This window comes from Pituophis catenifer, unplaced genomic scaffold, assembly GCF_029215685.1.
Source record: "Pituophis catenifer annectens isolate HBS135680 unplaced genomic scaffold, rPitCat1.0.hap2 SCAF_1, whole genome shotgun sequence".
Taxonomy (NCBI): Eukaryota; Metazoa; Chordata; class Lepidosauria; order Squamata; family Colubridae; genus Pituophis; species Pituophis catenifer.
The window spans coordinates 91044347-91068503 of record NW_027256881.1 but is presented as its reverse complement, the minus strand read 5'-3'; positions in this window follow the sequence as shown (position 1 = coordinate 91068503).

Sequence of the window (24157 nt, the reverse complement as noted above, 5' to 3'; positions counted from 1 at the left end):
TGTTGGGCCTATCTTTCTTAGACATTTTTTTAAGTTTTTTATTGAGTCAATTAACCATCCTCTGCTACCAGCTTGTTGCAATATTTTCAGGATCAGACTCAATAAAATTAGTGAGAGTTAAAGGTTTAAATATACTTCCTTTTATTTACAATAGGCATTCTATATTCGCTGAATATTCACAAATAGAAGCAAGGAAAAGGGTGTAGGTGGCTCCTTATATATACAATGGGTGGAGCTATAAGTGGGAGTGGTGAATTATGAATACATTAAGAAGTGAAGAATAAGTTAACCCCTGATATCCCATTCATATACTATTTACACATTAGAGAATAAGGCATTTACATCTGACAATATAGAATAGAAGGGAAAAATTGAATTTGATTAAGATTAGAGATGAGGATGAAGGATAATATTGGTTTTTTACAAAAATAGATGAGGAATAAATATGGCAAATAGAAAATATAGAAATTGTAAATTTAATTGAAATGACTAAACACTGTTTAAATTTGTGAACCGGCCAAATACTCTGTTCAAAGAAAATACATTGTTTGTATGTGTGTTTCTAATTATTGTTATTTATTCATATTTGTTCTCTTTTATTCTTTAAAGTTTAACAATTCATTCTTTTATCTTAATATCTTTATATTTGTTTGGAGTTGGCTTTCTTCCCTTTCATCTTTTTTATTGTACAGCAATCTTTCTCCTCAAACCTACCACCTCTCTCTTTTCTTTCCTTTTTACTTTCTCTTCCTCCCCCTCTTCTTCTCCTCCCTACTTCCTCTTCCTTTCTCCTTCTCCTCTCTTCCTCCCTCTCTTACCCTCCCTCCTACTCTAATTTCCCTTCCCTTCCTTCATCCCTCTCTATTGCTGTATCCTTTTATGCATATGGATTACTCAGAGGGCTGAAAAAGTTATTTCTGACTGGTCCTCGCACTTTTGACCAGTCCTCAAACTTACGACTGTCCTCACATTTTACGTTTTTGCCCTATCTTGTCACCATGGTGAAGAGAAGCAGTTGTGAAATGAGTGACATGGTTGTTAAGAATGATACAATGGGCATAAATGATGACCAGTCATAAGTGCGAAGACCGGTCAAAAGTGCGAGGATCTGTCAGAAATCACTTTTTTCAGCCCTCTGGGTAGTCCTTTTGTGCATATGGACTACTCAGAGGGCTGAAAAAGTTATTTTTGACTGGTCCTCGCACTTTCGACTGTCCTCACATTTTACGTTTTTGCCCTATCTTGTCACCATGGTGAAGAGAAGCAGTTGTGAAATGAGTGACATGGTTGTTAAGAATGCTACAATGGGCATAAATGATGATCAGTCATAAGTGCGAAGACCGGTCAAAAGTGCGAGGACCTGTCAGAAATCACATTTTTCAGCCCACTGGGTAATCCTTTTGTGCATATGGACTACTCAGAGGGCTGAAAAAGTTATTTTTGACTGGTCCTCGCACTTTTGACCAGTCCTCGAACTTACGACTGTCCTCACATTTTACGTTTTTGCCCTATCTTGTCACCATGGTGAAGAGAAGCAGTTGTGAAATGAGTGACATGGTTGTTAAGAAAGCTGCACGGGCATAAATGTGAGGATGGTCATAAGTGTGAGGACCGGTCAAAAGTGCGAGGCCCAGTCAGAAATGACTTTTTTTCAGCCCTCTGAGTAGTCCCTATGCACATAGCCACGCCCACCCGGTCACATGACCAGCTAGCCACGCCTACACAGTCACATGACCAGCTAGCCATGCCTACAGTCACGTGACTAGCTAGCCACGCCCACCCAGTCACATGATTGCCAAGCCACACCCCCAACTAAGCCACGCCCACAGAACCTGTTGTTAAAAAAATTGAATCTACCACTGGAAAAAAGCATAGATATCCATGAATATATGGGGGGGGGACCCTCTTCCATTTCAAAAACCTCTATTTGCAGGGAAAATGGCAAAACAGCATTAATTTAGCTGCCTAGAAAAAAAATATAGTGCACAGAAAGTAGTCATGGTGTGCGTAGCAAAATATATATGCCAGCCACTGCATATTCTCTGGGGTTTTAAAAATGATTTACTAAGTAATTGTATGGAAGAGAATTGTATGGTATAAATATTGAAAAGGGTTTGACCTTATCCAGTCATTTCTGCCCTCTTGACAGTATCCATGAAATTCTCCTGTTGTTTATCATTCCAAAATAAATTGTGTATGTTTGCTGGTTATAAGAATAAAGTTATGGGGGAAAACTTCCGGTTTGACGTTATGGCGAGACAGTCGGGGAAATAGCGGGCTCTGATAAGCCCCCAGCAGCCGAACCACCGCCGATGAGTCTTCGGACCGGAACCATCCTGCAGGGATGGGGGAAAAGGAGGGGTACCTTGGAAGACCAAGAGGAAGAGGCAAGTTCCTTGGAGGTCAGAAGGAACCCTCTGTGAGTCGGCGGCGGGGGGGCGGCAGCCATGGTGGCTGCCACGAAGCTGGGACAAACCGGGCAAGTGATGTGCAGGAGGAAAATGGAAAAGAGCGATGCCTTTTGAAGCTGGGCAAGTGACAACCAACCCAGGCTTGAAACAACCTTTGGAGTAATGGCTTTTATTTGTAAGACCCCTAGCCTTAAAATAACGGCTGAGGAGCTATGGGGCATAGAAGATTTTAAGACTTTTAAAAGAAAAGAAAAAGACCCAACTGAAAATTGATATTTGAATAGACTAAATTGGAAAATAAACATAGAGACTTGGTTCAAAACTGAACAATTTTAAATTTGAATTGGATTTTTTTAAAAAAAGAAGATAAAGAAGAATTATTACTTTTAAAATACAGAAGAAGGAGTGAATTAGACTGGAATGTTATATAATTGAAACAAAATGGCGATTTACATGACTAAAGGAAATTGTGGATTGCAGAGGGACACCTTCTGGTTTAAAAAGAAACATTGTAACTTGCTTCTTGTTTTGGAACATTGTGAATGCTACAGAATGCTACAAAAATGGGCCTACCGGGCCATTGGGAGTGGGAGTAGCAGGGGGGGCACGCGTGCATGTGCGGAGGCAGGGCGCATAGAATTATGGGTGTGGGCACGTGCGCGCATGACCCTCCCAACCCACCCCTTTTGGCACGCGATGGCAAAAAGGTTAGCCATCACTGATCTAGATAGTTGTTTTTACTCTGATAAAGCTTGTCATAAATAAAGTTCTTGGTGACCTGTTCAAATACAGTCTGAACTGATACACTGAGACAATGTAAAACCTCTGGAGAAGTAGAATCTAGAGAGAAAGTGGTCAAACTGAACAGATCTTTTTCATTATAGGCTTGTAGTTGTGTATAATACTGTGTTAATCAACTCCCTGCAATCATATTTGAATAGTTTTTTGATATTTCCAGAATCTGTAATTAAAATAATTTTTGTTTTCTTAATAAGTGTGGGGGATAAAGATTAGGGACTTATTAACCATTGTTTAGCAATAAGGCAATTAAGATATCCTGCATTGTGGAGTGCCTCAGGGGGAAGTGCTTTCTCCTCTCAGTGGAGGAGGTCATTGACAGTTTAGAATGGGGGTATCATCAGTGTACTGATGATACCCATCCACTTGAGTAATGCCATGGAGATTCTGTCCCAGTGGCTTGAGTCCAGGTGACCCTGCAGAGGGTACAACAGGGAAAATCTTAATCTGTCTTGGGATTTTTGGACCTCCTGGTACCAAAGCCTCAGGCACATTTCCTAACTCCCTCGGGAACCTGTCAGGGTCCATCAGGTGCCTGGATGGACCATTCAAATAGGCCATCTTCTTCAGTAGTGAAATGTAAAATTTGTTACTACCAGTTCTGTGGGTATGGCTTGGTTGGGGGGAGGGGAGTGTTAATGTGACTGGGTGAGCATGGCCAACTTTTTTTTGTAACTTTTAAAAGCATTTTTTCTACAACCTTAAGAGGCTGCAGAAAAAAATGCTTTTAAAAGCCTCTGACAATCAAGCAGCTCAGCTGGGATCACCAGAGGCTTTTAAAAGCATTTTTTTTTCTACAACCTCTTCGGCTGAAGAGGTTGCAGAAAAAAGTGCTTTTAAAAGCCTCTGACGATCAGGCAACTCAACTGGGATCGTCAGAGGCTTTTAAAAACATTTTTTTCTACAACCTCTTTAGAGGTTGTAGAAAAAATGCTGTTAAAAGCCTCTGATGATCCCAGCTGAGCTGAGCAATCATCAGAGGCTTTTTTTTATTATTTTTTTTACTTTTAAAAGCATTTTTTCGGCCGAAGAGGTTGTAGAAAAAATGCTTTTAAAAGTAAAAAAAAAAGCCTCTGATGATTGCGCGGCTCAGCTGGGCATGGGGGGGGGCAGGGATTTTTGCTACTGGTTCTCTGAACCACCCGCCGCCATCATTACCAGATCGGGCGATCCGCTCTGAACCGGGAGCATTTCACCCCTGCTCTTCTTGCAGGGACATATTACACCAGAGAACTCTGGAGCCAGCAGGGAGTGATCTGTCCATGGCAGGGACTGATAGTAACATCCTCCCAACTAGCTCACCATGCACTGCACCAAGATTAAAGAAACAGGTCTAATATATGGCCTTTTCTTTTATGTCAGACCAGAAATGATTTGGGTCTGGTCTATCGTTGCCATGAACTTTTAAGCGTTTTTGTTTGAGCCTTAGGAGATGGCAGGTTGAAATCCTCCAGAACCATAAGTTTGGAGAATTCCCCCTCCTTTTCAGTCACAGATTCTCACAGCTCCAGTAGAGAGGTTGCTATACAGCAGAGAGGATGGTTTTTCACCTATAACTGCATTGCATAATTGGATTTTTTATGCATTATGATGTATGCATAATTGTGAAAGATGATGCATCTGTGGAGAGTGGTTTTACAGTGAAATTATGATTGTCCAAGTCTGATTTAACATCTCATGTGGAGATGTGCATTTTTGTCCTTTAGTATGAATTCACAGCAGCCTGAGGTAAATCCAGATGGCTTGCATTTCAGTTTAATACTTACTGCAAGTGGAAAGAACCTATTTACATGGCAGTGTGCTGTCAATGTGTAGATTTATTTGCACTGTTTCCAGACCAGCCTAGAGAAGTGTAAATAACCACAGATTGCCCATGCCTTATATTTGGATAACTAGCGGGAGGAGCAATTTATATGTATAGTTACCACTTCTAATGAATCCCATAATTTCAGACATAGTGCGGGAACATATGATCCCCATTTTTCAAATATTGTTGTATTCTGCACATGCTAGAAACAGCTTTGACTGGGGGAGCAATTTTGCATCAAGATCACATTGGCAAGGAAAAATCCAATTTTTTTTTTTTATTGCAAAAGTTTTACAATTAGATTTTCACCCCTTTTTTCACCCCCCCCCACCTCCCTCCCCAAACCCTCCCTAACCCTCCCTAACCCTCCCCCCCCAGACTTCCCTATTATATACTCATAACTAAAAACACTAGTAAACAAACTTAAACCCATCCCTCCCCCTGTATAATTTTTCCTCTTTATCTCTTTACATTAAAATATTTCTAATACATTAAAATATTTCTAATACATTATTTTCAAATAAAAGCTATTTGATACTTTCTAGTTTGGTATTTGTTCTGAACATATTCTATCCACCTTTTCCATTCCCATTCATAAGTCTCTTGTGAACAGTCTTTTAAATATGCTGAAATCTTCGCCATCTCAGCAAAACTGGCCATCTTCAAAGTCCATTCCTCTATAGTGGGTAAAGCTTCATTCTTCCAATATTTACCTATCAACAATCTTGCTGCTGTTATCATATACAATATCAGTTTTATCTCACCCCGTGTAAAACCCTTAACTATACCCAATAAAAACAACTGTGGAGAAAATTGAATTTTTTTCCTCAAAACATTCTGCATGACCCACCAAATTTTTATCCAAAAAGCCTTAACTTTCCTACAGGTCCACCAAACATGATAATACGTAGCATCCAAACATTCACATCTCCAACATTTTGGCTGAACATTAGGGTACATACATGACAACTTTTTAGGATCTAAATGCCATCTATAAAACATTTTATAAAAATTTTCTCTCAGGTTTTGCGACTGTGTAAATTTAACATTCTGAACCCAAATTTTTTCCCATGTTTCCAGCATCACTGGTTCTTCAAAATTCTGTGCCCACTTAATCATACAGTCTTTAACTAATTCAGTTTCTGAATCTCTTTCTAACAAAACATTATAAAGCCTTTTAATATGCATTGGACCTTTCTCTCTTATATGTCTAACCAATTCTTCCTCATGCAACATAATACCAGTTTTTTGGTCCTCTTTCCATCTCAGTTGTAATTGATTATATTGTAACCAAGTTAGATTAAGCCCTTCATCCAACAGTGTCTGTAATGTCTTCAGCTGCCATCTGCCCGCATCTGTAAAAAGAACCTCTTTGTATAAAAACCCCCCGAGTGACATTATATTTGTATTCCACAAAGTATGACCAAGATCCAGCCATAGCGGTATTTTGTAATCCCATTTGAGTCGGTGCTTCTTCCAAACTCTCATCAAAGAGTCTCTAAGTATATGACTTTTAAATACTTTATCAACTTTTTCATCATAGAATAAGTAGGCATGCCATCCAAATTCAAGGTCAAAACTTTCTGCTTTCAATATTCCAGTCTTTTTACTTCCAAACCAATCACTTGTTAAAGTTAAAGCTGCTGCATCATAATATAACTGTAGGTTTGGGAGTTTAAGACCTCCTCTTTCTGGAACATCTTGCATAATTTTCAATTTCACTCTCGGCTTCTTCTCGTTCCAGACAAACTTATTCACACCAGACTGCCAGACTTTCAGTTGTTTATCACTTTTAAGCACCGGAATCATTTGAAACAAGAACAGAAATCTTGGCAAAATGTTCATCTTAACTGCTGCTATTCTTCCAAGTAGAGACAGTTGCAGCTTTTTCCAAGTCTCCATATCCTTCTGAACCTCTCGCCACAACACCTCATAATTATTTTGAAACAATTTCATGTTTGATTCTGCAACCTGAACTCCAAGATATTTTACCTTAGGTACAATTTCAAAACCTGCCCTCCTTTCAAGCTCATGTTTACGATCTTGTGTCATATTTTTAACTATCATTTTAGTCTTTTTTGAATTCAGTCTAAAACCTGAAACTCTACCATAGTCTTGTATAATGTCGTTCATCAGGATTATTGATTCCATTGGTTGTGATAGGGTAACAACCAGATCATCTGCAAATGCCTTTATTCTATAATCCTCTTGCCTTATCATTATGCCTTTCAAAGTTTTAGAGTCCCGTATTGTATTTAACAAGACTTCCAATGTTAAAATAAATAAAAGTGGGGACAACGGACATCCCTGTCTTGTTCCTTTTTCAATTTTAAACTCTGTCGTCAAACTTCCATTAATAATAATCTGTGCTTTTTGCTCTTGATAAATTGCTGCAATCGCCTGTATAAATTGATCCCCAAAGTTCATCTTTTTTAAAGTCTTTAGTAGAAAATTCCAATCCACTCTATCAAAGGCCTTCTCTGCATCCAAGAAAACCAGCACTGCAGGAATCTGTTTATTCTTATCAAGATATTCCAATAAGTCTATTACTTGCCTTACATTGTCCTTCATATATCTACCCTCAATAAATCCCGCTTGGTCCTCATGAATCACCTTTTGGATTACTGGCATCAACCTGTTGGCTAATACCTTCGCATAAATTTTATAATCTGTATTCAAAAGAGATATTGGTCTATAATTCTCTGGTTTTTTAGGACCAACTTGTTCTTTTGGTATCAAAGATATATAAGCAGTTGTCCAAGATGGGGGTATTTTACCCCCTTGTTGAATATTGCAAAATAAATCTCTAAGTTGTCCCACCATTTCAGCTTGTAAAGTTTTATAGTACACTGCAGTCAAACCATCCGTGCCAGGAGCTTTAGCTGTTTTTAGCTGTTTAATTGCTGCTGTTATCTCCTCCTCTGTTATAGGATAATTCATTCTTTCCTTTTGTTGATCGGTAATTTTTGTAACTCTCTTATCATTTAAATATTTTTCTATAAGTCCATTCTGCACCTCTTCTTTGGCATATAATTTAGTATAATAGTCCACAAAAGCTTCTTTAATTAATTTTTGTTGAAAGATTTCTTTCCCTCCAATATCAATACGATCGATAATCCGTGCACTTTGTTTTTTCCTCAATGTGTAAGCCAACCATCTGCCCGGTTTATTAGCGTTGCAAAATGTGTTATGCTTCGCGTATTGTAGGCTTGTTGCAACTTGTTCCGCCATAAGCATTTGAAATTGATCTTTCAAAAGTTTTATAGCACTTCGTATTCTTTCATCTGATGGGTTTTTAATAAGTAACTGTTCTTTATTCTTTATTTCCATTTCCAACTCAGATCTTTTCTTTTGTCGAAGCAGTCTATGTTTAGAATTCATATAGATAAGTACCCCTCTCATATAGGCTTTACTTGCATCCCAAACAATTTCAATTGGGGTACCTTTATTCAAATTTATTTCAAAAAATTCTTTCAAATGCTTTTTAAGTTCTATTGTATTTTTTTCATATCTAAACAAGTTCTCATTTAATCTCCAAGAACGTCTCTCAACCTTATCCATCTCAATTTCTATCCATACAGGGCTATGGTCAGTCAAAGTTCTTGGAAAAATCTTTGTTCTTTTTGTCTTAACAAGTAGATCATTTGACAACAGAATAAAATCAATCCTAGAAAAGGATCTATGTCTATCAGAAAAGAAAGTGTAATCCGATTCATTTGGATTATGTATTCTCCAAACATCTTTTAATTCCATATCTTCTTTCATATCAAAAAAAGTCTGTGGTAGTCTAATTCTAGACTTTGCCAAGCTCTTTTTATCTAGTTTAGAATCAATTACTCCATTCCAGTCTCCCATAATTAAAATAGAACTATAGTCCCATTGCAATATTTTAGTATGTAACATCTTATAAAAATAGTCCTGTTGTTGGTTGGGAGCGTAAATTCCAATCAAAAGAATTTGTCCATTTGCTGTAAGCAATTCAATTGCTACAAACCTACCATCTTGATCTGCTTCTATAACTTTCGCTGTTAATTTTTTATTTACATAAATAACCACACCATTCTTTTTCTGCGAAGTTGAAGATATATAATGTACTCCTAGTTTTGGATTTATCAAATATTTTTGATCTTGAATTGTGATATGCGTTTCTTGTAAACATATTATATCATTATTAAATTGTTTCAAATATGTAAATAATTTCTTCCTTTTCTGTGCTGAATTCAACCCATTAACATTCCAAGATAGACATTTAAAGGTCATCAGCCTCTTTCTGTAACGCAGAGCAAAATATTTGAAGTTCATCCGAGAGCTTCGATCTCGCTCCTCCCATAGCGCCACTCTCTTGTACGGTACTCTTAACTGCCTTCTTGTCTTGTCTTTCCTGTTGTTGTTGTTGCTTTTGTTTAAGTAGCTTGGATTGAGCTCTAGTTATACGTTGATCTTTAACTTCAGTCAACTGAATCAAATCCAAAATTGGAGAAGAATCCAGCAAGGGCTCACTCAGAAAACCTCCTTCTGCACCTTGCACTATTTCTAATTCCTGCTTAGACTGTTCTTTCAATTGCCTCTCTTCACTCTCCTTAATCTCCAAAACAGTAGATGTACGTGGAGATGGTGTTCTTTCCTTAAGAATAGTACTATAAAAGTGTTGTGCCTTCTCCACGGTATTCAATCGATATCCTTCTCCCTTATATCTAAAAATTATCCCAGCTGGTGCGTCCCACCGGAAGGGTATCTGTAAATTTTTCAATTCCTTAACAAGAAAACCAAATTCTTTTCTAGCTTTCAGCATTTTGGGAGGTAGTTCTTTAAAAATTTCAAGTCGTGAACCCCCCACTTGTACAGAGGTGTGAAAAGATTTTTGCAGGATATCATTTCTAATTTCTCTATCAGTAAAGTATATGACCACATCTCTAGGCAGTTGTCTTTGTCTGGCCACCCAAGAGTTCACTCTGTATATTTTATCTATTTTATGAAATACCAAATCAGGATTAGCTTGTAAAATCTTAGCCAAGGCTTCAGAGCAAACTTGTCTCAAATCCTGTCTCTCCTCCTCTCGAATTCCCCGAAGCCGTATGGCGAATTCCATCGCCCGGAATTGTATCATAACAATCTCATCTTCAATTCTCTGCATTTTATTGTCAACCTCATCAATTTTATAATCATTGTCTTTCATTTTAACATTAACTTCTGATTTAAATTCTTCAACTTTAAAATCAACTGTCCCAATAAATTTTGCCAGGCCAGACGCCACTTCTGAAATTTTTTTGGTCACCTTATTTGATTCTGTTTCACCATATCTTTAACTTCATTAATTTCCTGCATAAATTCCTGATGTGATTTTTGAAGTTTATCATCTATCTCCTGTTGAGATTTTTGAAATTTATCATCCAAAGTTTTAGAAATAAATTCTTTTAAATCTCCCACATCAAATTCTTTTTTCTGAGTTTGTAACTGTTGAGCAGGGGGAAGTTGCGTTTCATGTTTGTGTGTGGGGGATCCCCCCCCTAATGCCTTCCCTTCCTGCTTCTTTGAAGCCATCCTGGCTCGTGATCTAGTTTTTCTAAAGAGGGAAGTTCCTTTTCCTTTCCCTCCTGCACAAAGACTTCTAAAAAAGTCCCCCAGATTTGTTCAATTAAAAGCTGAGGTAAAGCAAAGTCCAATATTAGAAAGGGAGAAATTTTTCACTTGCTTCTCTAACAAACAAGGCAACTTTGCAACAACTTGAAGACTTGTAACACAAAATAACTTCACCAATCCACACTCATTGGCTCGTTAACTTTAAGGCTAAGCGCCATGTTTTTTCCCAAAGCACTTTCACTCACTCAAATGTCTCAGTTTAAAAATCAGCAAAGCGCTAATACTTGCGTCTCCAAATTTGAGGGTTCCGATAGGTTCACTGTTTGTTAAAACTTATTCTTTTCAAATTACGTTTCCTGCAGCCGGCTTGTTTTGCAAGAGCAAAGTCGTCCCACGTCGCCCGGAGTTTCCGCAGGTTGGGAGGGAGCCTCGCCCGTTCTCACCCCAGAAACAGTTCCCTGGGGGACAACGGGGGCTCAACCTGTGCCCTGCGATCTCTACTTCTTCAATCCTTGGGATTTTGAAGCTTTCAAGCCGCTTCTGAGTAGCGAAGCGGCTCTACGGGCGGCGGGGCTGGCGGAGCTCCGAAAGGCACCGCCGTCGCCGAAGGCAGAGAACCCGGAAGTCGGAAAAATCCAATTTTAATCAGCTTCCCCATAGTATCTGTCAGGTAAGCACTTAAGATTCACACAACACATTAATGCGGTTGTCATAGCCCCATTGGAGCCCGAGTCCATGGAGGAGTATGAGACAGAGCTAGGGCTGATGGAGGGAGAAAGCATGGCCTCATTGGCTCTGGAGGAATGACCAGAGGAACAGGACGAGGCAGCCCCGGGTCCCTTGGGCCCGGGGAAAATTGCCAGCAAGGAGGAAGGGGCACAGGATAACCAAGAGAGGGCAGGCTGTGGAGAAGAGGAGCGATGGAGCTCTAGTGATGAGCAAGGGTTGCCCTCTCCAGATCCCCAAGCACGGTGAGTGGAGAGCAGTTAGGAGCAGCACAAGCCAACCCAACGACTTGGGAGGAGAACATTCTGCCCCTCTTCACAAGGCTCACCTGGGGAATGAGATTTAAAGAGACACTGTTGGGGGGGAGCATTTGTCGGGAACAAACACCAAATAAAAGCTGGGTGGATACGACCTCGTAGATGACTCTCACTCTGTCAAGGACCTTGGAGCACTCATCTCAAATGATCTAAGTGCCAGAGCTCACTGTAACAGCATTGCCAAAAAGGCATTAAGAATAGTTAACCTAATCTTGTAGAGCTTCTTCTCCAGTAATATTGTACTGCAAACCAGGGCATACAAAACCTTTGCTAGACCAATTCTCAAATACAGCTCATCTGCCTGGAACCCGCACTGTATATCAGACATTAATACAATTGAGCGAGTCCAGAGGTATTTCATGAGAAGAGTATTCCACTCCTCTGCTCCCAGCAGAATACCTTATGCCACCAGGCTTGAAATTTTGGTCTTAGACAACTTAGAACTACGCCACCTTTGGTCTGACCTAAGCATAGTACATAAAATTATCTGCTACAACATGCTGGTTTGCTAGGTTTTGTAAAATAAAAACCTTGCACATCTATCTCTCACATCCCAACAATCTTACAAGCCTCCCCTGTGTCTTCTAATACACAGGAACTGACATTTTTAGTTTGTGCTGAAAAATATAACGAATAGTCAAATATGACCAAGTTTGAATTTGAGTATTCGAATAAGATGGGCCATGCTGACAAAGAGACTGAAGCTTAATTAACACTGCTGCCAGAGGAAACTATAGGTAGTCCTCAACTTACAACAGTTTATTTAGTGACCTTTCAAAGTTGCAATCGCAGTGAAAAAAGTGACTTATCACCATTTTTCACATTTACTACTGTTGCATCATCCCCTGGGTCACATGATCAAAATTTGGCTGCTTTGCAATTGGTTCATATTTATGATTATGGTTGCAGTGTCCCAAGGTCATGTGATCATCTCTTGCGCTCTTTTGCCAAAGTCAATGGAGAAGGTAGATTCACTTAACAACCATGTTATTAACTTAACAACTGCAGTGATTCACTTAACAACTGTGGCAAGAAAGGTCACAGAAAGGGGCAAACCTCACTTAACAATTGTCTCACTTAGGAACATAAATTTTGGGGTCAATTGTGGTCATAAGTCAAGGACTATCTGTACACTAAGGTTAGCTTTGGAATCTAAATGAATAATTAGCTTTATTCTTAGTCTCCTTTCTTGCCTTTACATTAGGATTGTCAGTCTGAGGCCCCAGAATCGCTAAACCCTTTTTTGACACACATAATAATCCCTGCAAAAACAGCTGTAAAATTTCATGCCATTTTGTAGCAGATGTGCTCTCCCCCAATCCAATTTATAGTACAAGCACTAAAATAGATTAACTGGGTTTAAAAAAAAAAATCCATCTTGTAGAATTAAATTGTTCTGGATAGTCATATAACTTTGGGGGCATTTTGCCTCTCAGCTTGAAGGTAGTGGCACCTTCAGTTGGTGGTTCTTTAAATAACATAGCCATTAAAATGCTTTTAAAATATACTTTTATGGAGCTGCGTTTATGCTTTAATTTTAAGAAGCAGCCCTGAGCTTTTTGTATGCCTGTTGGAAATGATGTCTGTTTATTTGGAGAAGGGCAGAAATTCTACGTCGGGAGAGATTAAACATCATTGCTATGTTTACTTTGAACAGAAACTTAGGAGGGAACAGCTTGAATTAGCATTTTCTTTCCTCCTAGATCTGAATCTAATTTCATTATTCCCTCACCTCATGAAGTATTTGCAGCTTTTCTTAAGAGAAAACTGTGGGGGTGCGAACTGAATGTAGCCTTCTTAATACTTTTCAAGGCATAGTTGCTACAAACACTTCAGAGCTACCTGGGCTGATTAAAATGAAATAGCCATCGACGCTGGATTCATACTGATTAAGAAATATCTGGCGGCCTTTAATGGATGCAGACTGTTCCAGCTTTCCTATCAAGGGATTTGGATGGAGACTGAAGCCTAACATAACAAGAATAATCTCCCAATTCATCCTGACATTTTGACATGCTGTCCATTTCATTATCTACCAGATGTGCCTGTCTGCCAGTAGAAAACAATTAATATTTTCTTTGATTTACCACGGATGTTCTGCAGTCACCAATTCAGGGTCTCACTGAACTCTTGATTGGAAACAGGAAGAAAAGCGATGCTTTCTACAGAGATGGGAAACTTTGTTCTTTAAAAAAAATACGGTTTCCTATTGTGCATGTTGCCAACTAAATGTTTCTTTCAACAAAAGAAGCACAAGTGAACCCCTGCTAGAGAATTCAGCACAAAGCATTATTTAACCCAACCATTAATATCTTAGCATTAGGAACATTCCACAGTGTTTGCTAATGAACTGTGGAGGTTTTACAAAATATAATCACCAGCTCGAACATGATAAAAGGGAATGATTGCATGGCAGAATTTGGGCAATGATGGAAATTTAAAGCCTTGTACTAACCCTTTACTAACCCTTTAGTAACTAGAGTTATAGGACCACTATCCGTTACGATATTAACAATTTGTTTGGCTCAGTCTATGAAAAATTCCGCTACATCACTAAACCCTTGTCTAATAGAATCAGTTATTTTTATATTATTTGACATTTTCCAGTATTTCTTTACCATTATAAGCAGTGACTGTTCAAGTTACAACGGCACTGAAAAAAGAGACTTATGACAATTTTTCACACTTATGACCATTGCAGCATCCACATGGTCACACGATCAAAACTCAGATCCTTGACAATTGACTCATACTTATGACAGCTGCAGTATCCTAGAGTCATGTGAACAACTTTTCCTATCTTTTGATAAGTAAAATCAATGGGGAAAGCCAGATTTACTTAACAGCTGGGTTACTAACTTAACTGCAGTGAATCGCTTAACAACTGTGGCAAGAAAGGTCGTAAAATAGGGCAAAGCTCCCTTAAGAAATGTCTCACTTAGCAAAAGAAATTTTGGGCTCCGTTATGGTCATAAGTCTACCTGTATTGTAAAATGCTTTGATTTTTTTAAAAAAATTGCAGTGGTATAAAATGCTTAAATATAGATCATAACAGCATCTTCAGGATAGCAAGGTTCCAAACCACCACCACCCCCGAAAAATCTAGATGAGTTCAGTGGTGGATTGCTTCTGGTTCAGCCCAGTTCTTGTGAACCCGTAGTAAAAGCGGGAGGCTTTGCCCACCCGTCCGGACGTCATCATGGATGATCTGCGCAGAAGCGTGCACACACGAGCAAAGCGAGCGTGCATGTGTGCTCCCGTTGCGAACCTGTAGTAAAGGTAAATAGAACCCACCCCTGGATGAGTTTTTTGAATTCCAGCATCCTATGAGCCATTTGTAGCAGCAATGTTGTTGGTCATTAATGAGGAAATTGTTCTGCAGTGCATTTTGAGAATAATGGTTTGGAAACAGCAGCATTAGAATATTCATATTGAGTACCCAGAAGCCTGCAGGGAGAAGGGGTGTGTGTGTTAATTGTTGATGGTACAATTAAAGTTCCACCTCTTTCTATGTAAGTTCCATATGCAAACATCTTGACTAAGTTTACGTCCTGCAATTTAAATTTGAAATTAACAAATTTAATTTGTTAATTAAATTATTTTTCAGATACCATCCAGAATTTTTTTTTTGTAAGGAATAAATAGTCATTATTTTTGTTGGTGTTACAAAAAAATCGAGGGCACTTTAAATCATAAATTATGGCCATGGTCTTTTTGCAATTAGCGTTACACAATATGTTGACAAAATTATCAAGAATGCTTTGGTTTTTAAAGACATGCATGTTGCATTAAATTATATAGCTATTACTTGGAATGGAACATGTTCTGAACATAGTCAGGTTTTTCATATTCTAGGAATAGCAAAAGGAATAATTCATAGGAGATGAAAAAATGCTATAATTCCAGATATCAAGAATTTTATAGATGTAAATTTTAGAGAAGTGTGATCCAGCAATTTCTGAGAAAATTATGTATTCTGTCAATCAGAAAATGTCACATTATCTCTCCCTGTGGGAAAAAGTTCTCAGATAGGCTTGGTGAATATTGAAAGCTTAATTTTCTCTTTTAAATGTTTATAAAATTGGAATTAGTTGTAATTATAGGCCTTGTGTCTTTTTCTGTTTTCATGTGTTGTGTTGGATGTTTTTTTTTCCTTTGAGTAGTGAGTTGTATAATTATTTAAATGAATTAAATAAATGCAATCAATTTTTTAAACCCCCATTCCCACCATGGATGGCCCAAGAGTATACCTGGATTGGCTTATAACTCATGGTTGAAAGAAATCCCTATGAATGGTTCAACTGCCATTCTAAATTTGGTGCTCCCAGTTTTCACTGTAAAAAGAGCAGGGAAAGTTTCTGCTCAATTATGTTCTTTTAAATGTAAAAACCTCTCACTATTTTAATGCTGTTTTTATTTATTGAAAAATTCCCTCTATACACAGGTATAGAGATCTAAAATCGCAACATAAACACTTCCAAGTAAACCCCAAAAGAGATCTCTTCAGGTCAATGGTGTTCATGAAAAATATCAAAAGAGTTAAGATGGCGGACATGACCATGCAATCAAAACCACTCTCTTCACTTTTCTTAACCCAACCCCTCTCCATAGATGATCCTGTGTGGCAATCTACAATATTTTTAATTGCAAGTCTTTAAGCTGTGGAGACACTAAGAAAATTTGGTTGCTTACAGAGAAGGACATGTGAAAATTGCAGTAAGAAATTAGTACTTCTTTTTGGATGAAAATATTTATACATGTTTAGTATTTAGAGAGTTACAATTTTTCAGGCTTTTATCTCCAAAGAAGCTGCAAACGAATGCTGAATTCCCAGACAGAAATGACAGTGTCAAGCACCAAGAGTATAGTGTGCTAACGTAATTAAAGGCTCATCTGAAAATTGTCCAAATCACATCCTTCAGAAGACCTTAATTCAAGAACTTCCAGACAAGACTTCAGTTACTTGTTTTCTTTTGGTTGGTTAAAACCTCCAGTGGCAAATGTCCCCTTGAAAAAGGGGGTGGGTGATAACGGTATGTGGGAACGACTATGGGAGAGAGGGGGGAGAGGCTGCTAAGGAATGGTGAGGTAAGAGAAGGCATAGCCCCCAGAAGGATATTTGTACTTTCAGACTTGCAAGATTGGTGTCAGTTTTCCCAGGTAAACTAGGCAGAAAACAATGACCAAATGAGCTAAATCTACTTTATGGTAAGGTTACATTAACAGAATCTTGGATTTAGAAACTGGAGTGTTTCCATCTTTGGTTCTGGACAGGGTAGCACTGCCTCGTTCAGAGCAGATATACAATCTGGATTGGGGGGGTGGGGAGAGAGACTCAGATTCACAGCTCCTGTTGAAAGAATTGTAGCCAGGGGCCCATTTGTACAACAGTGCTTGTGGAACTTGTTGTATCTATTCCTTAGACCAGGTGGCTTTGCTCATGGTCACTCACACCTCAGTCTACACTACTGAAACACACTCCTTGAAGACCATCCAGAAGTTTTCCTTGATCCAGAATGCTCCCAATAGACTTTCACATGCAATTCTCTATATTCTCCTTGCTAATTTTACCTTATTGGTCTGAGTATTCCCAGATGATATCTCTTGATTAAGGTTCTTGCTTCTCCCAGGAATTTTACTTTAAGTGTGGTTTGTGGTTGACAGGAATCTTAGTCAGTAAAAGATCGCTGTTGCTATGTAATATTTATTGATTAGTTATCTGTAAATGGGGGAGGGCTTATACCTTGACTCCCTTATAGCAGCTGCCCAAACAGACTTTTTAAACCTTGTATTGATTGCATTTGAGAAAAATAAAGATAGGTGGTTTTAAGGGAAATATTGATTGTGTTCATGATATATGATTAAGTAAATGCATCATGGTTAATTCAATTCATTTTCTTGGTTCATGTGATTTCAGTGACCCATCAGCTCATCACAGACAGGAGATAGGCTAGAGATCTGAAACAAAATTTAACACAAGATATTAAGGAAATAATCCATACACAGCCAGAAGCGGGTTATATTCTTCCATTCTTCTGAGATCAGTAAAATGAGGACCCAGATTGTTGGGGGCAATATGCTGAGTCTGCAAACCACTTAGAGGGGGCTGTAAAGTACTGTGATGTGGTATATAAATCTAAGTGCTATTGCTATTGCTATATTCACACATGGCTTTGGAGCTTGAACTAGGTCACCCCTTTTTGACCTTGCATCTTCTACAACTACAATTAATGGTTTAATTAATAGTTTATGATTAAGTAACTGGAACATAAACATTGTTCCAAAATTGATAATTAAAACTAAACCTCCAAAACTTTCTTCCTAGACTAGGTGATCATCATCAGACATTCTGAAGAAAATCTTCTCACAAGTAGATCCCAATTTCCAAGAAAGCCTTTATTCTTGAAGAGTTCTGTTTCTCAGGTACAGTAAACCACTCAATAATAAGCTTGATCTTCATCCACTAGCAACCCTGAGTTTATTTAATGTCCCAGTCTCTTCTTCTGGTTCAATGCAAGGCAGATATTTACATCAATGATGGTTCTTTATCTGAACCAGAGGAATCATCACTACCATAAAGATCTGATTAGCATGGCTGAGAATCCCTGAGCCTTTAAAATCACAACTGAGATTTAAACCCATTCCCCAGGGAATTTCTATATTATTCCTATATCACATTTAGCCCAGTAATGTTTACCAATTGAAAATCTTTTCTGCATATTTATTTTCCAGCTCTGTTTTGGACTTGCTAATATCCAGTATATAGATAGTTTACGCAAGGTTGAAAACCACTGATCCACAAGAACATAATTTTATTTCAGATTCTGAGTTACTTGGTTTAATGAGTACATTTCTTCTCATTTTACGTTACGCTTTTCACAAAAACAGCAGTAATTATAAGTGACACAAAAGCAGCTAATGAAGTTTTTTTTAGACCAACCCTTGAAATGTATGAACTTTTCTTTATGGAGCAACACATCCAGTGCTTGCTTGCTTATTTATTTATTTATTTATTTATTTATTTATTTATTTATTTATTTATTTATTTATTTATTTATTATTTATTTATTTATTCATCCATCCATTCATTAGTCCTTTCCTGCTGGATGTATAACCTGATAAACAAGGATAACACTTGCTACTAACTTTCTACTTCATTCAGACTACAGAACTCATCTTATACAGTAGAATGATATCTTCCCCTCTTCTTTCTATGGTCATTATGAGGTTTGTGGAGTGAAGCCTCCCACCAACCAGTACGCTCCCATAGAGAGGGGCTCCTCCGGGTGCCGTCGGCCAAACAATGTCGACTGGCAGCCCCCAGGGGGAGAGCCTTCTCTGTGGGGGCACTTACGATCTGGAACGAGCTCCCCCCGGAGATACGGAGGATTCCGGATCTGCGTACCTTCCGTCGCGCGCTTAAGACGTTTTTATTCCATCAAGCTGGCCTGACCTAAACTTTTCCTCTTTTTAAATGGAATTTTAAATTTGGTTTTAATTTATTGGGGTTTTAAAATGTCTCAGCCAAATTTATTTAATTAGTTTTATCTCTATTTTAAATTTTGTATCTACATGTTTTATTTTATGGCTGTTCACCGCCCTGAGTCCTTCGGGAGTAGGGCGGTATACAAATTTAATAAAATGAAAATGAAATCAAAGTGAATTAAGTTCTTTAGATTTTGAAGGAAGTTACACAGTCATTAGTTTCAGTCCAAGATAGGATATATTGATATTCACATGGAAAGGGTGATTTCCACTAACTCTTTGCTCTTTCTACAGTTTGTGTAATTTAGGGCCCTTCCCTTAATCTCTGGAAATGAGTGTTTCTTCTGACCTTCAGATGTAAAGGAAGAGGAGAACTATTGCCTCCAGTCCAGTAGTTTTTCCAACACATTAAAATCCAACACATTAACAATCCAACCATTTTCCAATACATTAAAACAATGATGAAGCTGCTACACTCACATGAAAGCAGATATAGAGAGTTTTGCTGGTACTTTTGGAGACTAATCTCCTTCTCTGCCCTGTCTCTGCCCACGGCAATCCTTACCCTTACCTTTGTACTTGATGGAAAACCCCATGCATCTACAAAGAGAGAAATAAGGCTGCTGTGTTGATGAAGAAGGTAACAGTATTCTTCAGCAAGCACAGAAATAAGCCAGGGATTGTAGTGGCAGAGAGTGTTGGATGTTACCAGAAAGAAGACTATATTAATCTATGAAATACCTTCCACAATAGTATTCGCATCAAAGGCATGAAAGAGAGACATGAAACTGGTTGCTGGGGCTTGTCAGTCCTCTCAGGCAAATCAGACAGGAAAGACAACTAGATGAGGTAATTCTTCTATATTGTAAAGTTACATTAACAAAACCCTGTAAATTTGAAAGTACAAATCTCCCATTGTCTCTTTTTACAACCTGACCAATTAGGGTGAGTCAATTCTAAGTTTCCTTATCTGACAGTTACATAACTGCAGGCTCCTGCCTCTCTTGTATAATTGTTCCCTAGGCAGCATCTCTTCCCTTTGTCCAAGGTTATTCCCCCAGACCATTACAGGTTTAGGCCTGGTTTTGCAGCTGTAAAGGGTAGCCTTGAAGCTGGACAGTTGGAGCCCTGCACATCACCAACTTCCCTCAAGGCCCTTCTCCAATGCAAACCACCACATTCATTGAAGGGAGGGTTTGTACTCTTTCCCACACATGTCCTGCCATATTAATTTATTAACTTTATTTGCTGTCCATCTTACTACAAGGTGACTCTGGGAGGCTTACAACATTAAAAGCAATTAAACCATAACAATAAGAATTCAAAATTATAATTAAAAGAATACAAAATTGTAATTAAAAGATGGGAGGGGAGGACAGGATGGGTAGGGGAGAAGGTGGGATCTATTATTAGTCCATCAACTATGGTATTCCCCTGTTGGAGCCCCAGGTCAATTCCCCTGTTGGAGCCCCAGGTCAACTGCCAGAGCCAGTTCTTCAGGCTCTTGTGGAAGATCACGAGCGTGGGAGACAATCTAACCTCAGGGGGCAAGATGTTCCAAAGAGCTGGGACTATAGCAGAGAGGGCTCTTCTTTTGGACCCAACCAGCCAGAATTCCTTGACTGACGGGATCTTCTCCCGTCATGGGTGGGACAGATTTGTATCACATTAATCTACCTAAACTGCTTCTAAAATGAAGGCAGTGGTATAAAGACACATACTCAGTGACCAGCAAGGAAGCCATCTTGGAGTCAAAAGAGTTGTGTGGAGTGCTTTAGTGTCTACCCTTTCCTAAAATATCTCAATATGGATTTGTAGAAATCAAGGGAAGATGAGAAAGCTCAGTTTTGTTCATAGTAAGGCAGTGAGTCTCTATGATAGCTCTATACTTAAATGTTTATAATCTTCATTTGGGTTTAAGCCATAGATGCTTTCTTTCCAAGGTCATTTTATATATTACCATTTGTTCGTTTTCTTCAGCTACAATTCCTTGACAAGTGTTCTACTGCCTTTAGCAATGATACTTGCAATATTCGCAAATCATAGCAAGTATTGGATACAGTGAATTTTAGTTAGCCACTTTTCAGATTTCCCTGCCTCCAAATGTTAAATGGCTCTGTGAAAGTAATTTAGAAGAATGGCTCTGTTGAATTCTTTCTCCACAAATTCAGTTGCTCTGAATATATATGAGAAGAAGCACCCCCGCCCCCAAAAAGGTCAGCTGTCTTTTTGTAGTCCTGCATATCCTTCACCAGTTTGAAAAAAAATTGCCCTTAGGCAGTATGGCCTACAACTAAGATATAGGAAAAGAAGGCAGTAACGTTTTCGAACCCTACTTTGACATTTTTCCCTAGATGATTCTATACTCTTTATATCTATTTTCTAATCTAGACAAGACCCAACATCTCAGAGATCAAGACTTTAGAGAATCAATGTTTGTGTCACATGTCAAATACAGAGAAGAGAAGAGAAGAGCAGAGGAAGAAGCATCATATCTCACAGTGTAAATTCTCATAAATCAAAACATGTATAATCAACAGAGCCCTTAAGTGAAACTGGAACCTGAATTTACCCTCATGTCAGTAAATGGCAATGATTGCCGCTTAATGAAGGTGAAAATTAGCATGAGCATCCTTAGAGAAAATATATTCAAATGATAAGGGTATTAAGTGTTTCCTCACCAGGTACGGGAGCCTGAACTCTGATCTCTTCAGTTATGAAAACATCAAAGAAAGTGTTCAAGTTAAAGAAAGTTCACTAAAGGGATTTGCAATAAGTAATGCTATGTAATTATATTTTTAAAAAATTCTAAAATAACTGTCTTAATTTTCACAGAATTGCCACTGGTGTCTTTAAGTCTAAGCCTCCTGCTTTATATAAGAAACCAAATTAAATACCCACAACAGATGGCTGTTTAGCCTCTGTTTTAACCTGGTTAGTCAAGGGGATCTCACCACCTCTCTGATTTTGATGGTCAAACTGGAAATGTCTCCTAGTATTCATCATGATTCTATTTCTCAGTGAATTCATCCATTACAGGTTGTGGCATCCTTCTGTGTGATTGATCTATATCTATATCTATATCTATATCTATATCTATATCTATATCTATATCTATATCTATATCTATATCTATATCCATATCCATATCCATATCCATATCCATATCCATATCCATATCCATATCCATATCCATATCCATATCTATCTACCGTATTTCCCCAAAAATAAGACATGTCCAGATAATAAGACCAACTGGGCTTTTCAGCTCATGCGATAATATAAGCCACCCGCACAAAATAAGCCCCCCACCAACTACTTACACACATATGCAGATGGTCCTGCCATTTCCTCTGGTTGCTTGCCACCCAACCAAAATGAGTTGAGGTGAGGCTGGAGGGGGGGAAGGGGGGACATGCCCATCCCTCCCTGTTCTTTGCACCGGCCGAGCAGCCCAACATGTCTCACTCCACCCCAATGGCAACAGCAGTCTGGAAATTAAAGTTTAATTTCCCTCATGATTAGAAGGCCACTGATTTCCTTTTAAATGACCGATATCTAAGCCTATTAAAGGCAGTGGTAATTTTTTTATTTGCAAGTTTAGCCTATAGGAATTAGATTGGTTTTCGCTCATATATACAATTAATGCATGATTTTTAAACTGCTGTATATGTTTAGTGCTTGTTGATTTGATCTTAGATTGCAAATTATGCACAGGAATGTCTAAAATTACTTTTATTGAGATTGGCTATAATAATTGAATCTTGCAAATCTGATTGTGTTGTACCTCCTCTTCCTTCTTATAATTCATTGTGTTAAGGCAAGGTCTGTCTGTCTTCCTTCCTTCCTTCCTTCCTTCCTTCCTTCCTTCCTTCCTTCCCTCCTTCCTTCCTTCCTTCCTTTCTACCTCTCTCTCACACACACTCTCTCTCTTTTTCTTTCACCAGTGGAGGCTTGCTTTCAGAAGTTGTGAATGCTCCATCACTGGAGGTTTTTAAGAAGAGATAGGATAGCCATTTGTCCAGAATTGCATTGTGTCTTCTCCTTGAGCAGGGTGTTCGACTAAAAGACCTCCAAGGACCCTTCCAACTCCATTATTTTGTATTCTGTAAAAATGCTTCATCCCCTTGGTGAGTGTGATGACCCAGGGCATGGCACAGAGATAATACAAACAGTTGGCAGTTCAAACCGCCCCTTTATTGTTCCAAATTTCCCCAAATGCTCCCACTTTCCTGGCAAGTGCCAGAGTAGAGTGATAAGAAACCCCCACACAAACCTCAAGCAGCCTCTGGCTGCAATTAGTCCACCCAGCGCTCTCTGCACCAAGGCTGCACAGCAATAAATCCAAATTTATTTGGCAAATCAAGGGCAAATCAAGGAGTTCAGGAAGCAAAAGATCCAGGTAATTAATCCAGAATGCCAGGAAGAATGCAAGGACTCTTGGCAAGTTCAAACATCGGCACGCAACACTTCAGGAACTCAATGTTTGTTCCTGACAAATGTCCCTCCCCACAGCATCTCCTTAAGTCTCATTCCCCAGATGTGCCTTGTGAAGATGGGTGGGGCACTCTTCTCCTGAGTAACCTGCTCAGTCTGCGCTGTTCAGGCCTTCTCTCCACTCTCCGAGTCCTTGGATCAGGAGAGGGTGGTCCTTGCTCCTCACCTGAGCTGTCTCTCATGTTCATTCTGCCTCTGTTACTCCCTGCCTACAATCTGTCCTAATCCTGAAAGTCCTTGACCTTCCCCATTTTCTTCTGAAGTCAATGAAGCCTCCCCCTCAATCTCTGTTGACCCAGGTTCCAGTTCGTCTTCTCCTACAGATTCAGGCTCCGACGGGGGCATGACAGTGAGTTTCTTTACTCTCTATAGTAGCATGTGTCCGAATATGATTGGCAAGGATGGATAATTGTCAGAGGACTTCACAGAATTTTTAACATTTATCCCACCCTTAATCTATGCTCCTGGAAGGTAGCATACTTTACAGAGTAATAAGTATGCCCAGTAGTTGTTTCTTTCAGTTACTCTCAGTACTA